Raw genomic sequence first — 16013 nt, forward strand, 5'->3', positions numbered from 1 at the left:
TTATACATAAAAACTGAATGTTTGAGCTCATAATCACCTGTGTTATCCTGATTCCTCTCTGATATTTTGATCTAAAACAAAATGTCTCTTTAAAGCAGTCTGTACTTACAGTGATTAGTACTTACCCTACAAATATTCCTCTGTAACAGTTTTAATATCCTGCTCTAAGTGTATATTTTATAGATTGATAATAAATTAGGTTTGTTTTTGCAAAAGAGAAATTGTCCTTGATTTTTTTGCAAATGCTCCTGAAGACCACAAGTGGTGTGACCCTTTTAATAGAACATCATTTAAAATCTAGTCACAGCCTAGTCTGGGTTTCCCATTCTCAGGAGAAGAATATGGTCCTCAGCTCTGCTCTGCAGGAAACACACGTCTGATAGGAGGGATTCAGGCTCCTACAGGACAAAGAATAGTTCCAAAACCTGGTATACTGACGAGAAAGGAACACAAAAGGGATTTCAAAGGTTACATATCACAGGGAAATGGTGGTTTAGGAATAATAGCAGAGTATTGTGTGACTTGTATATTGAGCATGATCTGCAGGATGTTAGTAAACTGTTATTTGTTTTAATTAACATTCATTTGTCGATGCAAGAAAATACTGTCCCATAGAGTTTATAAATCAGAGGAAGAATAATTAATTTCCTGTTTCTTGTTTTTTTAATTGCAAATAAAGGAATTTATTCTTCATATAGTACATTGAATTTTTGAATCATTACATCAGATAATGGAATACATTTGCTACAACATACAGTATATTGCCTATAAGTGAAGATTTATGGCGATTTTGCCTCTTTATATTCTGGTTTTCAAAACAATCTTTTTTTTTATTAAAGGGGCTTGTGATAGCTAATAATAATGTCAGCGATTGTGGCAACTCCCACAAAGCATTGCCATTCACTATTGTTAGCTGTGATCAGGGCCGCCATCAGGGCATTACTGCCCTGACTGGCATATGGGGACTGATCAGCAGTTACTCTATTGCCGTGCAGGCCTGCACGGCAATAGTTAAAGCTGCCAGCCATTCGGAGGTGGGGCAGGATGGAGACGGGGCAGAATTGGGGGCAGGATGGAGATGGGGCATGATTGGAGACACGGGCAGGATGGAAACGGGGCATGATTGGAGACACGGGGGCAGGATTGGAGATACAGGGGGCATGATTGGAGACGCTGGGGGCATAATGGAGACACTGGGGGCAGAATGGAGACACGGGGCAGAATGAAAGACATGGCGGCATGATTGGAGGCACAGGGGGCATGATTGGAGACACGGGGCATGACTGGAGGCACAGGGGGCATGATAGGAGGCACAGGGGGCAGAATGGAGACACGGGGCATGATTGGAGGCACTAGGGGCATGATTGGAGACACAGGAGGCAGAATGGAGACACAGGGGGCATGATTGGAGACACAGGGGGCAGGATGAAAGACATGGGGGCATGATTGGAGACACTGGGGGCAGGATTGGAGACATTGGGGGCAGAATGGAGACAGGGCAGGTTTGGAGATACAGGGGGCATAATTGGAGACACGGGTATGATTGGAGACAGGTGGCATGATTGGAGACACGGGGCAGAATGGAGACACAGGGGGCAGGATTGGAGACACTGGGGGCATGATTGGAGAAATTGGGGCAGGATTGGAGATCCAGGGGGCAGGATTGGAGACACAGAGCAAGATTGGAGACACAGGGGGCATGATTGGAGACACAGGGGACAGGATGAAAGACATGGGGCAGGATTGCAGACACAAGGGGTAGGATTTGAGACACTGGGGGCATGATTGGACATACAGGGGGCAGAATGGAGACACAGGGGGCCGAATGGAGACACGGGGCATGATTGGAGACACGGGGCAGAATTGGAGACACTGGGGCAGGATTGGAGACACTGGGGCAGGATTGGAGACACAGGGGGCAGGATTGGAGACACAGGGGGCAGGATTTGAGACACTGGGTCAGGATTGGAGATACAGGGGGCATGATTGGAGACACAGAGGCAGGATTGGAGACACAGGGGGCAGGATTGGAGACACGGGGCAGAATGGAGACACAAGGGGCATGATTGGAGACACAGGGGGCATAATTGGAGACATGGGGCATGATTGTAGACACAAGGGGAAGAATTTGAGACACTGGGGGCATGATTGGAGACACAGGGGGCAAGATTGGAGATACAGGGGCAGAATTGGAGACACAGACACAGGGGCAGGGTTGGAGACAGATGGGAAGGGTTGGAGACAGATAGGGCAAGATCATGGGACAGGATGATACGATGGAGATAGATGGGGCAGGATGGGGAGTTCATATGGGGCAGAATGGATATTCATGTGGGCGGGATGGGAGAATATATGGCTGAAGCCAGGAATGAGACACACAGGGGCCAGGATGGGTGATATTATTACCATAGGGGCTATTTAAGGGATATTATAACTGCAGTGATGTATTTCATTTTTTGAGTATACTGTTTTAAATGGGGGGCGGTCCTGTTACTGTGTAAAGTGATACTATGTTGCCTTTTTTTCTTCATGTGGTGTAATGTAGAAGTTGGGAAAAAAATAAGTAATGTGTTCTGCAAGCAGTGCTCTAGATAACTGTGTTATTTCCTGCAGATACGAGCCCTAGCTGGAAGAAGTGATGGCGGTCTGTGCTGGATGAAAGATGAAAAGCAAAGATGAAGAACTTCACCTAGAGACGTCATTGGTGAGTCAATGTGTTACCTATACACTGACACTATACACTGTATACTATATACAGAGGTCATGTGTATAATGTCACCAGTGATCACTATATTACTTATACATTATATACAGAGCTCCTGTGTATAATGTCATTGATCACTGTATTACCTGTACAAAGACACTGCATACTAAGTACAGATCTCCTGTGTATAATGGCACTTATGGTTATAGTATTGTGTTTTTTTTTACTACTGGTCAGTATTGTCGCATTCAGTCACTATGTGGTGGTAATATGTGGTCTGGACATGGTGCGGTGGTATTTGTTCCTTGTATGTGATATTATTCGGTCACTGTGGTGGTAATATGTGGTCTGGTCATGGTGTGGCGGTATTTGTTCCTTGTATGTGATATTATTTGGTCACTGTGGTGGTAATATGTGGTCTGGTCATGGTGTGGTATTTGTTCCTTGTATATGATATTATTTGGTCACTGTGGTGGTAATATGTGGTCTGGACATGGTGCGGTGGTATTTGTTCCTTGTATGTGATATTATTCGATCACTGTGGTGGTAATATGTGGTCTGGTCATGGTGTGGTATTTGTTCCTTGTATGTGATATTATTCGGTCACTGTGTTGGTAATATGTGGTCTGGACATGGTGTGGTGGTATTTGGTCCCTGTATGTGATATTATTCGGTTACTATGTGGTGGTAATATGTGGTCTGGTCATGGTGTGGCAGTATTTGTTCCTTGTATGTGATATTATTCGGTCACGGTGGTGGCAATATGTGGTCTAGTCATGGTGTGGCGATATTTGTTCCTTGTATGTGATATTATTGGTAATTTTAAAAATTGAAAAATAAATAAAAATACACCTAAATTGTATTGCATATTTTAACAAATATTAAATAGGTTACAGTAGAGTAGAGCTTGACCAAAAGTGTCTACCGTGATATGGTGGCAGCTTAAAAAACCTTTTGGCCAAAACAAGAGCTGCTGGCTATATGTATGATCTGGTGATGGGAACTGTTAATGTGTGATTGGTGAGAAGTGGAGTTTTTCCAAAAGAGAACGGTGGGACTGTGGACAGTTCGAGGGGTGGAGGCGGAGCTGGGATGGAACCTGGGTGGAGTCTCAAGGGGGTCCCGAAAATTTTGCCAGTGTTGGGCCCCGAAATTTCCTGGCTGTGATATAATACTGTGATATGGCATTCATATGTTTTGTGACATATCTTTCATGTTCTAAATTCGCATTGAGACATTACACACTTAGGCCGGGGTCACACTTGTGAGCCGCACACTCCGGTCCGAGTGCCGGCGGCAGTGCCGGGTATTGATGCGAGAGACTCACACGAATTTCTCGCATCACACTCGCAAGTGTGACCCTGGTGTTTTACAGATAATAGCTTGCCTTAATGGCAGCGATCACAGGTAACCTTGTTCTTTGATGTTTAGCCCTTTAGATGCTGGGGAAAATGAAAATCACAAAACCTGTGGAGTATATAAGCGACAGGGTGCACCGGTGTTAGGCCACCCGCATACCCGCAATATGATGACTGGGTCATATCTGGCTGCCATGGTAGATGAAGCCTAGCTATGGCGGTCATGTTTACCATGGATAAATATTTATGAGATCATAGTGATCAGCATAATTTTGACAAGTAATAATGCTATGGGTGTGATCAATTCCAACATTTGAACTTAAAAAAAACTAAAATAAAGTGTAATATACAAATATGATTTTATTCTGAAAAAAAGTGTAAAGCACATAAAATCCATATATGGTATTGCAACAATAGTAATAGCGATTAGAACAATTAATCGATGAGTTTCATGTACCCCAAATTTGTGTTAGAAAAGGAAGTCCTCATATAGATTTGTATGTGGGGAAAAATGTTATGGCATGATTTTTATTATGCTAAAATCTAAAACAAAAGTATACTTATTTGGTATATGCAAAATTATGACTATTAGATGAAAAAAGAGATTTATACAACATGTTAGAGGAATTGCTGTTTTTTCTCTCCCTCCACTAAACAAAAATTTTTTATATCTCAAATTGGTAAAAGAGTGAACACGGATGTTTCAGGGCACTTCCTTCAGAGGATCCTTAACCCAATTTGGAGTAAGAGGGTTATATAGCCAAAGAACCAAGTATCTCTGATGTTGAATCAGATGATATTTTATTGACTATGTATAGCAAATACAAAATTTTATAAGGCAATCAATAGTTATTAAAAACACAACGCGTTTCTGCCTTATAGACCTCATCAGATGTATAATATAATTATTTTGTTGTAAGCTATTTATACCCCACTTTCATTGCTAATGGGTGTGGCTGTAGTAACTGAGGAATCAGTCGCTATTTATCAAACTCTTTAGCAGTTAGAATACTTATATTATAACTTCATCCCCAAGAAAAGAATGTTGTACACATATTATATAACATCGCCCCTCCACCTATCCCAGGGTTAAAACAATATGTTGGTAAAATCAAGGCAATCGTACAAGTAAAAAAAATTCCTCCTCCAAGATGGCGGCAACGGCCCAATAGCACCTATCAGAAATCGCCGATAGCTGCTATTGCGCATGCATCGCCGGCTTCATCTTGCTAGAGAAGAAAAAAAATTACCTCCTCCAAGATCGACCGGTTAGCAGTCTTCATTATGAATGGCCAAACAGAGCCACATGAAGACCCCCCCACAGGTTGCCCCGGAGCACAAGCATATCATTAACTCAAAACTGAAAATAAAGATTATTATTTATTTTAAAAGCTGTTGTAATATTATTAATCATTTCACAAAAAAATCATAAGCAAAATTTATACCAAACCAGATAAAAACTCCTCTTCATGGCAGGAGCCTCTCAGTCAGTTGAGCCGACTTCAGTTGAAGTCACCTCCAGAGGAATTCCCAAGCTCCTCTTCTTTGCTGATGTAATTTTCCCATGATGTCTAGCATCAGGAGAAGTGAGCTAGGTGCTGAAAGTGCTACTTATTAGGGTATGTTCCCACGGTCAGTAAACGCTGTGGGTTGGACGCTGCGTACATCCGCAGCTTCCTACCCACAGCGGCCAGATGTTACAACATAGTGACGCCTCTGACTTCCCTGCGTACACGCACATGCAGCGTGTCTATTTATCTTGTGGAGACACTCAGTCTCCACAAGATAAAGTCACCTGTACAATGTATTGGATGGTGTGATTCTGCACGGTTCAATGAACACATGTGGAATCACTTGCATTCAAAAGCCAGCAGAGCTTTGGATGGAGCAGACATGTGCTGCGTCCAAAATGCTGCTGGTTATTGACAGTGGGAACATGCCCTTAGAGATGGGTGTATACCTGGATGTACGGGTCCAGCGGGTTCGGACGAACAGTTACAAAAAGTTCGGGTTAGGGTACCAGAACAGTACCCGAACCTCATTCACTTGAATAGGGGGCCCGAACATCCAGTGTTTGGCACGCTGTCATGTTCATGACAGCGTGGCAAACACCGCTTCTTATCGGCTTTAATCATCACCGCCGATCAGACAGCCGCGATTCCCACGTCAAAAGACAGTGCGAGCATGCAGCTGTGATGGGAGGTATAAAGTTTACCTCCGGTCACTGGTGTTAGCGGATGGGACTACTGTTCCCATCAGCCGACACCTGCTGCCGCTTGTAACAGTGAGAGCAGGAGCAGAAGATGGGAATATTCATCAGCCGGCGCTGTAAATAAATAATTTAAAAAAAACTGCAAGGGTTCCCCTGTATTTTTGATAACCAGCCAGGCAAAATTCACAGCTGGGGGCTGAAACCTTCAGCTGTCAGTGTTAGCAAGGCTGGTTAACAAGTAAAGAGGGGTCACCAAGCGGTATTTTTATATTATTTAAATAGATAATATTTAAAAAAAACGGCAAGGGGTTCCTCCATTTTTGATAACCAGCCTTACTAAAGTAGACAGCTGGTGGTTGGTATTCTCAGACTGGTAAGAGGCCATGGATATTGGCCACCCCAGCCTAAAAATAGCAGCCCGGAGCCGCCCAGAAAAGGCGCATTTATTAGATGTGCCTATTCTGGCACTTTGCCCGACTCTTCCCACTTGCCCAGTAGAGCGGTAGCAAGTGGGGTTCATATTTGTGGGGTCGATTGTATTGTCAGGTGACATCAAGCCCATGGCTAAGTAATGGAGAGGCGTCTATAAGATATCTATCCATTACTAATCCTATAGTTTTATGGTAAATAAAGACACGGCCAGAATGAAGTCTTTTATTTGAAATAAAACAAAACACACTTTTGCTTTTTAAAAAATAACAAACACATTTATAATCACCTAATGCCGATTCCATTGAAGCCCTCGTCTTCTGTAATAAAACAAAAATAAAAAGCAACAATATCACTCACCTGTCAGTTGTTCTGTCCCACGCCATAATCCATGTCTGGGGATTAAATAGTTTTCAACCTGGACGGTGCCAAGATACGACTGTCCAGGCTGAGAACCATTGATGAATGAACTGCTGCAAGCACAGCTTCAGTGACTAGCGGTGATGTCATCGAGGTTACAGCAGGTCACTGAGGCTGCGATCCGAGCTGGGTAGTAGCATAGCCACCAGGGGGCAGAAGGTGCAGTGGCCCCAGGCCTACTGCTCACAGGGGCCCATCCGGAGCTACACTACACTTAATTATATCAGCGTGCACAGCCCGCCGATATAGTTAAGCTCCATGGTAGAGCAGGGAGACACGATCTCTCTGCACTACTGTGGACAGTGGCCGAAGAGAGACAGAGGAACATATCCCACTCCCTGGGGATGCTGGGTGCCAGCACTGTACCTGACAGCTGCCTCCAGTATACTGCAGACACTCCCTCATTTCATGCTGAGTGGGCGTGTCTGCTGCAGAGCAGTCAGGAAGGTGCTGTTTTTTCCGGTCAGAGAGGAGCAGGACAGGGGACACAGTGGTGTAAGTAACAGCTCACACGTCTACTCTACTCTGCTCCTCTCCTGATAAGACACGGCCGGATTCTTGTCCTGTATCTGCAGTCTCTAAGGTTAGGTTCAGATTTGCGGATGTCAGAGCTGCGTAGGGCTGCGTAGTTGCTCTGTGAAGCTCCGCCCACTGCTGCACCTCCTCCATTCAGCTCCGCCTATGTCTGCATGCGGCCTGTGTACCTATCTTTAACATTGGGTATGCAGGCCATGCAGATGTATGCGGATGTGTCACCATGCGTCGTTTTGATGCTGCGGCGACCACAACAAAATGCAACATGTTGCGTTCGGCGCGGGTCACCGCAGCTTCAAAATGACGAATGCGGATGTATCCACATACATCCGCATGGCCTGCGTACCCAATGTTAAAGATAGGTACACAGGCCGCATGCAGACATAGGTGGAGCTGAACGAAGGAGGTGCGGCAGTGGGCGGAGCTTCACAGAGGCACTATGCAGCCCTCCGCAGCTCTGACATCCGCAAATGTGAACCCAGCCTAAGGCACTGTAGATTTATGGTGGCTGCTTGAACTTTTGCATAGATCGGGTCACTGTCAATGCAAATCGCCCGAGCATCACCCGATCTGTAAAAGACTTCAAAGCAGCAGCCATAAATCTCACGGTGCCTGAGAGAGACAAGACAGGTCAGTAATGTGCACTGATAGACGTGACCCCGGCTGCAGGACCCCACAGATGAGGATATATGTCTCTTTCCTACATATATATACACCGCTCAAAAAAATAAAGGGAACACTATTCCATTTGCAACAGGCTGTTTGTGTTCCCTTTATGTTTTTGAGCAGTATATATATATATATATATATATATATTGTGAGAATCATGTGGGAATAGTGGATGAGGGCAGGTATATCTCGCCCAGATTCCTTTCCTATGTGGCCTAGTCTGGTCAGTATCGCACCTGCTTACTAATGGATAATGAGAGGTGGATATAAAAGGATGCAAGGTGGTTGTGTGAGTGTCTCAGCCTGGGAACACAGAGAGCCTGTCTGTGTGAGAGGCACACGTGAGTGGAAGCAGTGCCCACTGCAACTGTGGTTTGGCTGGACGGGAGAAGCCCGCCAGTTGGTAGTTAGGTTGTCCATTGTTTAGTTAGTGCCGGACAGGCAAGGATTTGTTTTGTTTTATTTCCTTTTGCATTGCTTTCACCGTTAATAAACCTGACCCAGTGTCAGTTACACCCGAATCCCAGCTCTGCGCCTGAGTTTCATGCTGAATGCACGTGACCTTTGACCCCAGCAAAGGCGATCCCGGAGTGTTTTATCACATTGTGGTGGAGAACGCGGGCATCACGTTGCAAGCATGAGCATGGAGGACGTGGTGAAAGCGCTGGTACAGTCCACCGCCGTCCAGCAAGAAGCTAATCGGGTGATGATGGCCCAGCTGAAGGAGTTGGTGGACATGACAGTTACCGATCGTTCGCTTCTCCAGCAGGTGGCGCAGCGCTTGGCAAGCTTACCTGAGCTTAACCTGGAAGCCGAGTCGAGAGTGATTCACGTGAGTCGGTACTGGCAGAAAATGACGACCGAAGATGACGTCGAGGCATACCTGACCACGTTTGAACGGACGGCGGTGCGAGAAAAATGGCCGAAGGCACGATGGGCCGGCCTGATTGCCCCGTTTCTTTCCGGTGAGGCCCAAAAGGCTTATTATGACTTAGAGCCTGAAGCCGCGCAGGACTTTGACAAATTGAAAGCCGAGATCTTGGCCCGGCTGGGAGTGACGACCGCTGTCCGTGCACAGAGAGTGCATCAATGGACTTATCAGCCGGATATACCACCGCGGTCACAGATGTTCGACCTGATCCACGTGACGAAGAAGTGGCTACAACCCGAGGTGCTGACAGCGCCAGAGATAATCCAGAGAGTCGTCATGGACAAGTACCTGAGAGCTCTACCGCCAGCCCTGAGGAAGTGGGTAAGCCATGGAAATCCTACGACGGCAGATCAACTGGTGGATCTGGTTGAACGTTACTCCGTGGCGGAAGGACTCCGAGACGACGCTACCCCACCTCGTTCTTCATCATCTCCACGTGGAACCGGTAAGACTGTTCCAGGGAGAAGGGGAGAAGGAAAAATCCCTAAGACAGTGGGGGAGGAAAACAGGACTGTCCGCACTGCGAGGCCGAGAGTAACGAACTATGGTCTAAGCAAGGGGCCCGTTAGGTGTTTCCGCTGCCAAGAGATGGGACATATTGCTGCGAACTGTCCGGTCACTACTGAACCCATGCAGTGCGACGTCACAGACTCTAAAAACCGCATGTCTATGGTTGCACGGGTAGTGAGTGTGAATGCCGGTCAAAAGGATGTGGAAAAACACTTGTGTGATTTAACTGTTGATGGCAAAAATGTGGTGGCATTGTTAGACTCGGGAAGTGTGGTGACTCTGGTGAAGGCCAGTCTGGTGTCAGCCCCGACTGGACCATCAGACAAATTTTCTGTAACGTGTGTGCATGGAGACACCTGTTCGTACCTCACCACGGTCATATGCATTACTACTTCCTATGGGTCTGTGCAACATAAAGTGGGACTCGTCCCGGCGTTATTGCATGATGTTATCCTGGGCCGGGATTTTCCCCACTTCTGGCAATTGTGGGAGAATCAGTTGATACCCCAGGGTAATAGTGTACATGATTCTTCTCCCAGGGCGCGTGTGGGTCCCGAACCCCTGGAAGAGGTCCCCCCGGAAGACTCTGGGGAAGAGTCTGCGGGAAATGACCTGCAGTTCCCGTTTTCAGTCATGGCGGGTGATACGGAGGAGACCGGGGAAGAGGAGGAGGCCGACAGCTGTCCACCTCCCCGTTTGCCGGATTTAGAAGTTCAGAAAGATGACTTCCAAAGCGAGCAAATAAAGGATCCTACCCTTTCTCAGGCTAGGACAAATGTAAAAGTGATAAATGGGGTACCCGTAGAACCTGGCTCTAGGCTGGCATAGCCTTACATGGTTCTGGAGAATGATTTACTTTATCAGATAGAGAAAAAGGGGGAAGATACGGTGCAACTATTAGTCGTGCCAAAACCCTACCGGCGGCAGGTGCTGGACCTGGCCCACGGACATGTGATGGGAGGTCACCTGGGAGTCCAGAAAACCACCGAAAGGATATTACACTGTTTTGTTTGGCCAGGCATGCATCACGATATTCGAGTATATTGTGAGTCTTGTCCTGACTGCCAAGCCTCTGCACCTAAGCCCCGTTTCTGTAGCCCTTTGGTACCCCTACCTATTATTGAAGTCCCGTTTGAGAGGATTGGGATGGATTTAGTTGGGCCCCTTCCACGGTCTGCACGTGGACACCAACATATCCTGGTCATCTTGGATTATGCCACTCGTTACCCGGAGGCCATCCCTTTGCGTAACACGGCCACCAAGACGATTGCCAAGGAACTGGTGCATGTGTTTAGTCGGGTCGGTATACCAAAACAGATACTCACCGACCAGGGGACCCCCTTTATGTCCAGGATAATGAAGGAGCTCTGCCGATTGTTACAAATCGAACCGTTACGCACATCCGTATATCACCCTCAAACAGACGGGTTGGTTGAACGGTTCAATAAAACTCTGAAGCAGATGCTGAGAAAGGTGATAGACAAGGATGGGAAGAACTGGGACTATTTACTTCCGTATTTGCTTTTTGCCATCAGGGAAGTACCCCAGTCTTCCACGGGATTCTCGCCTTTCGAGTTATTGTACGCCCGACGTCCTCGCGGACTGTTAGACGTTGCAAAAGAAACCTGGGAGGGTCAGGTCACTCCATTTAAAACAGTGATAGATCACGTCACACAAATGCAGGACCGTATTGCGGCTGTTATGCCTATCGTCAAAGAACACATGATACAGGCTCAAGGAGCCCAAAAAAGAATCTATGATAGGGGCGTCAAGATCCGTACGTTTGCACCCAGAGATAGGGTGTTGATCCTGGTCCCCACGGTGGACAGTAAGTTCCTGGCAAAGTGGCAGGGCCCCTTTGAGATCAAGGAAAGAGTTGGTGAAGTAAACTACAAAGTATACCAGGCAGGTAAACGGAAACCTGAACAGATTTATCATGTAAATCTGATAAAGCCCTGGAAGGATCGGTCTGCCTTGTCAGCGGAGCTGGCCCGTCCTGTCTGCTCGCATACCGTACCGGAGGTACGGGTAGCAGAGACTCTCTCGGAGCGGCAAAAGACGGAAGTCAGGCAGTTTCTACTTCACAACCAAAAGTTTTTCTCAGAAAAACCAGGGCAGACTACGCTAATGAAACATGACATTGTAACGGAACCTGGTGTCACAGTTCACGTAAAGCCCTACCGAATCCCGGAAGCGCGCCGTGAAGCCGTTTCCCGAGAAGTGAAGGCAATATTAGAGTTAGGTGTCATTGAGGAATCGCACAGTGCGTGGTCCAGCCCGATTGTGCTAATTCCTAAACCGGACGGCACCATCCGGTTCTGCAATGACTTCAGGAAACTGAATGCGGTCTCAAAATTTGATGCCTACCCCATGCCCCGGGTCGACGAGTTAATAGATCGGTTAGGAAAAGCCCGGTATATTACGACCCTAGACCTAACAAAGGGGTATTGGCAGATCCCTCTGGTGGAGGCTGCCAGAGAAAAGACAGCATTTGCTACGCCGGAAGGTTTATTTCAGTATGTGTATATGCCGTTTGGACTGCACGGGGCACCGGCGACCTTCCAGAGACTGATGGATCGAGTCTTGAGGCCACATAGGCGGTATGCTTCGGCCTATTTGGATGACATTGTCATTTACAGCTTGGACTGGGAGACTCATCTCCAGAAAGTACAAGCTGTGATTGACGACCTGTGGGAGGCAGGTCTAACCGCGAACCCCAAGAAATGTCACATCGGGCTAGAAGAAGCCCGGTATTTGGGGTATGTAATTGGGAGGGGTGTTGTTAAACCCCAGGTTGATAAGATTCAGGCGGTTCAGGACTGGCCACAACCTATCAACAAGAAGCAGGTGCAAGCCTTCCTGGGGATCGCCGGCTATTATCGCCGGTTCATACCCAATTTTGCAGCCATCGCTACCCCCCTGACGGATCTTACAAAAGGGAAAGACTCCGTCATGATTAAATGGAGTTTAGCGGCTGAAGAAGCCTTCCATAGCCTAAAACTGGCACTTTGCTCTCAGCCCGTACTGGTGACTCCGGACTTCCGCAGTGAGTTTGTGGTACAAACGGATGCCTCTGATACCGGTATCGGGGCTGTACTCTCACAAGTGAGGGACGGAGTGGAACACCCAGTCCTCTATCTCAGCAGGAAGCTGAATAAACACGAGCAAAGGTATGCAGTCGTAGAAAAAGAGTGCCTCGCCATTAAGTGGGCTCTAGAGGCCCTCAAATATTACCTGGTGGGCCGAAAGTTCAGGCTGATCACTGACCACGCCCCTCTCAAGTGGATGCACTTGAACAAGGAACGGAATAGCCGGGTGACCCGGTGGTTCCTTGCCCTGCAGGCCTACACTTTTACGGTGGAGCACCGCCCAGGGGTACAGATGGGAAATGCAGATGCCCTGTCCCGAGTGCACTGTTTGGCGGGTGTCATTGCTCGACCGGAGTGGTCTGTGCAGAAGGGGGGGATATGTGAGAATCATGTGGGAATAGTGGATGAGGGCAGGTATATCTCGCCCAGATTCCTTTTCCTATGTGGCCTAGTTTGGTCAGTATCGCACCTGCTTACTAATGGATAATGGGAGGTGGATATAAAAGGATGCAAGGTGGTTGTGTGAGTGTCTTAGCCTGGGAACACAGAGAGCCTGTCTGTGTGAGAGACACACGTGAGTGGAAGCAGTGCCCACTGCAACTGTGGTTTGGCTGGACGGGAGAAGCCCGCCAGTTGGTAGTTAGGTTGTCCATTGTTTAGTTAGTGCCGGACAGGCAAGGATTTGTTTTATGTTTTATTTCCTTTTGCATTGCTTTCACCGTTAATAAACCTGACCCAGTGTCAGTTACACCCGAATCCCAGCTCTGCGCCTGAGTTTCATGCTGAATGCACGTGACCTTTGACCCCAGCAAAGGCGATCCCGGAGTGTTTTATCACAATATATATATATCACACTTGGACTGTGTTTGCCATAAGGTTTCACATAACACACTGGTTATATACACTCTGTTACTATTGTGTGAGCTTTTATGAAAGACCGCTCTCATGTAAACTGGTTTACAGGTTGCAAAGAGTAAATCGATATGGGTATCACATGCTGTGCTTTACTCTGTAGCCTCAGGCGCTGCTTAGCAGCCAACCTGTAATCTGGGCTGCCAATCCCATGATGGAGGCTCCCAGGAACAGTGAGTCTCTGAACATAATTCTTCTATTCACAGATATTATGCTTTATGCCATGTCTTGAGTAATGGCTGTGTCTGACTGTGCAGGAACATGGTCTGATCATACTGTAAAATGGTGTAATGGGGTGGTAGTCATGGCCGAGTTTACTAAGACACAGTCCGTGAACACCCTGACCCCTTGCACATGCAAAGACAAGTGAGGTCCCAGTCCTGCAGCACAGTCAGTTACCTTTCTCACTCAGTCACGTCAGCCGCTGGGGTTGAGCATGCAGAAAAACACCATAGGCACAATTCTGTTCCAATGGTAAAACTTTACTGAAGATAATATGCTGCTTCCTGCTCTCTCCCTGCAACTTCACGAGCCTGTCCAGCAACACTAGCTCCGATCAAAATCTGGAAGCCACACAAAGTCCTTCTGGGGACGGTCCCACAACATTAGGGCATGTCCACACAGCCCGGCAGTACTTGGCAGCTTGTAGTACCCTGACCGGGGTACCCTCTGCTCCCGGTGGTGGAGAGCATCCTGCCCTGGGCAAGCCTGCCCAGCCCTGCTGCAGGAACAGGAAATTCCTTCCGTCAGCCTGCTAGACCAGCCCCTGTATTAACCCCTTCTATCCCTGAGCTAACTTTACACAAATACATCAACATAGCAAATACAGTACATTACTTATTACACGTTACACAGTACACATTACACATGACACACATAAAACAGCAATAAACACCAGAGTACCCCATGGAGCACACATATATAGTGTTCAGGAGAGAGGAGGTCCATGAGGGTCTCCGCCACCTCCTTACAATACCACAGCTCCTGAACAGGGGAAAACGTAAAAGAGTATACAGACACGGCCATTACACAGTACATAGCAGGGGCACATCAACATTTATTTAACACATCCAATTGTGGAACTTATTTTTATTCCAAGATCTATTAATTAAAATGTTAGCTTCTCCCATCTCTCTTCCAACAGCAGATTTGTGGGACTAGTGGGGTAGAGGGATTCAGCTTCATAACAGAATTGTAATATAATTTGTTTCATTATATATCTTATTCAAATTATTTACACTATGAACGGTTAATTTTGCTAAGTCACAGTTCACATCTATATTGTAGCTTCTGATGGCTCTGACCCAATGGCATAACTACACTGCTTAGTGATGGTTTTATTAGACACACTTTAGAAACAGTAAATCTGGATTAGTTGATATTCCACAAAACATAATACGCTCAATTATTTGTCATTAGTCTCAAGGCAGAATATTCAGTCTCCATCTCTCTGATTTTGGCTTTCTTTGTATCTTCTCTCTTGAAGATTGGCTTCAAATAAACAATATCTATATTGTCACTCTGCAATAAAAAAAATCATTACATAGTGAATATGATATGTGTATGTAGATACAGAAAAATGGATTAACTTAAAACTCTCATAGGACATGCGTGAAGGGGGAATACATTCAGCCATGAATATGAGATAACTGCAGAGCATACACACACACATTTCTTTTTCAGTTGTTGCATGATTCTTTTCTTGCAGATACATCTTATAATGCTGAATTTAAATGGTCACCACATTTGGATTCTTCAGACACAACCTGAAACCTCATCTCTTCAAGAAAGCCTGCAACCTGTGGCCACCTTAACACCATCAGAGCTACTGCAACCCCCGACCTATTGTCTCCTTCCCAATAATCCTGTAGAATGTAAGCCCACAAGGGCAGGGTCCTCACCCCTCTGTACCAGTCTGTCATTGTTAGCTTGTCTACTGTATTTGATATTTGCATTTTGGATGTAACCCCTTCTCATGTACAGCACCATGGAATCAATGATGGTCTATAAATAAATAAATAATAATATTTAGGCTATTTAGGGAGCTATCATACAGTGTGTGAGCTAATGTGGGGTCTCTGTACAGTGTGGGGGCCATCATACAGTGTTGAAGAAAACAGTTTTGGGCTACTAAGGGGTCAATATACAGTGTGGGGGCATTATACTGTGCATAGGGGAGCATCAAGCTATGTACAGGTGGGAGACTCAGAGCATTATTGAATGTTAAGTGGGCACTTATTGTTAT

General features: G+C 46.4%; 1 long non-coding RNA gene across 2 annotated transcripts in view; it reads left to right on the forward strand.

Annotated features, from left to right (window-relative positions):
• Positions 1-15804, forward strand: part of LOC141092885 (uncharacterized) — a 57503-nt gene extending 41699 nt beyond the window's left edge. For both annotated transcript variants that reach the window (XR_012232948.1, XR_012232947.1), the window contains 2 exons: positions 2614-2704; positions 15477-15804. This is a non-coding gene — a long non-coding RNA (uncharacterized lncRNA). The remainder of the gene's footprint in view (positions 1-2613; positions 2705-15476) is intronic.
• Positions 15805-16013: the final 209 nt, after the last annotated feature.

This window comes from Dendrobates tinctorius, unplaced genomic scaffold (genome assembly GCF_039654945.1).
Source record: "Dendrobates tinctorius isolate UK_male_01 unplaced genomic scaffold, ASM3965494v1 ptg000062l, whole genome shotgun sequence".
In the NCBI taxonomy this organism is placed as follows: domain Eukaryota; kingdom Metazoa; phylum Chordata; class Amphibia; order Anura; family Dendrobatidae; genus Dendrobates; species Dendrobates tinctorius.